This window comes from Penaeus japonicus, unplaced genomic scaffold (assembly GCF_977035675.1).
Source record: "Penaeus japonicus unplaced genomic scaffold, GWHDUDI00000001_assembly GWHDUDI00000006, whole genome shotgun sequence".
Taxonomy (NCBI): domain Eukaryota; kingdom Metazoa; phylum Arthropoda; class Malacostraca; order Decapoda; family Penaeidae; genus Penaeus; species Penaeus japonicus.
In genome coordinates, this window is record NW_028234408.1 from 20,304,071 (window position 1) to 20,306,570 (window position 2,500).

The window sequence follows — 2,500 nt, forward strand, 5'->3', positions numbered from 1 at the left end:
AGTAATAGTAATAATGATATTGATAATTACAATAATGATAATAATAATGATAATAATAATTATTATAATAGTAATAATAATAATGATAATAATAATAATAATGATAACAATAATGATAATAATAACAATAATAACAATAATAATGATAGCAATAAGGATGATAAAGCTTATGATGATAGTGATAATGATGAGGAGGAGGATGACAATAATGATGACAAAATTAATCGTAATGATGAAAAAAATAATAATGATTATGATAACACTAATAACAATTATCATGATTTTGATAACGGAGAGGATGAGGATAATATCAGCGATAATGAAAATAATGTTAATGATAGTGATATAAGTAATAATGATATGATAGTAATACTAACTGTAATGATAATAAGTGTAATTATAATGATGATTAACATAATAGCAGTACCAATAATGATAATCACAACAATAATGGTAAAAAGATGATAATAAAAATGATTATGATATTTAGGATACTGTTAATCAAATGATAAAATTGATAATGATGATGATGAGGATAATAATAATAATAACAATAATAATAATAATAATAATAATAATAATAATAATAATAATAAAAATAATAATTATAATAATAATAACAGTAATAATTGTAATAATAATGATAATGATAATAATGATAACAATGATATTGATGATAATGAAAATAATGAAAATTATAATAACAATGATGATAATGATAATGATGATAATGAGGACAATGAATATGATAATCATGATAATAGTACCAATAATGATGAGATGATAATAATGATGGTAATAATGAGAATGAGAATAATAACAATAATAGTAACAATAGTTATGATAATGATAATTAAAAGTGACAATAATAAAAATGATAATGATAATGATGATAATGATAATGAGAGTGATGATAATGATAATAAAAATAATGATGATAATAATTATGATAATTATAATATTAAAGATAATAATTATGATAATCATAATGATTGTGATAATAACAATAATAAAGTAGTAATGTGATAACAATGCTAATGATAATGATCATAATGATGTGAATGATAATGATAATGCTAAGATTGATAATAGTTATAATAAAAGTGATAATTATAGCAACAGCAACTAATGATCCTAACAATGATTATGATAATGATAATAATCATAAAAATAATTATCATTATGACAATGATAGTAATAATGAAAATGATGACAATAAGAATAACAATGATAGTCAAAAAAGGATGATGATGATAATGATAATGATAATGGACGTGATAAGGATAACGGTAATAACTTACTGATAAGAAATTATCTTTATTACAATCATAATCATAATGGGAAAAGGCATGAGATGAATAAAAAAGAAAAGTGAAAATAGTAATGATGATAATTATGAAGATAGAAATAACTAGGAAAATAATAAGAATAGTAATAATGATAACAATAATGATAATGATAAGGATAAGGATAACAATCCTAATAGTAATGATATGATGATAGTGATAATAACTGCAATAATAGGGATTATTACTGTCATTATCATTTTTTTCATTATTATTATGATAACAATGAGAATTAGGATAATGAAGATAATGATAATAATGGTTAATGGTAATGATTATAATCATAAAATCAATAATGATAATAAAGATATCAATGATAAGGATGATTATAAAATGATAATAATAATAATAAGAAAGAAAAAATAGATAGAAGAAAAATAGTGATAATGAATAATAATGATAAAAAGTAATAATGAAGACGATGATAACAACAGCAAAAATGTAATAGTAATGATAATAGTAAGGATGATTATAAAGTATAATAATGATAACACAATAAAAGGGATGATAACAATGATAATAATGAAGACGATGAAAACAACAACAAAAATGTAATAGTAATTATAATAGTATTGAAGATGAAGATAACAATGCCATTATCAATGATAGTAATGATAATGATAGTGATGGTGATGATAATGATGATAATAATAACGATAATACTAGTAATAATGGTAATAAAACAACAATAACATTAGTAATGATAATTATCATAATAATTATATTTACTAATTACTAATGTCGATAAATATAATCATTATGATTATCGTCTTGATTATTATTACTATCCTTCTTTATGATTATCATTATTGTTAATCATCATAATCTTTCTCATCACCTATATCATTATTACATTTACTGTTATGATTATCAGTATCATTATTTTTGCTATTATCATAATCATTATTATAATCATTATCATTATCATTATCATCATTATCATCGTCATTATCATAATAATAACAACAACGATAACGAAAATACTGAAATATCGGCCCTCGACTCTCCAAAGCCTCGGCCGCAAATATCGTGCGGATACGAATAAGTCGCTGTTCCGTGAGACTGCTTGGCGAGCGAAGAGCCTTTATGCAAAATGGCTTTGGAACACAGCGAGTCTCTCTTCCGGCCGAGGGAGCAAGATGTTGGAACTGGTT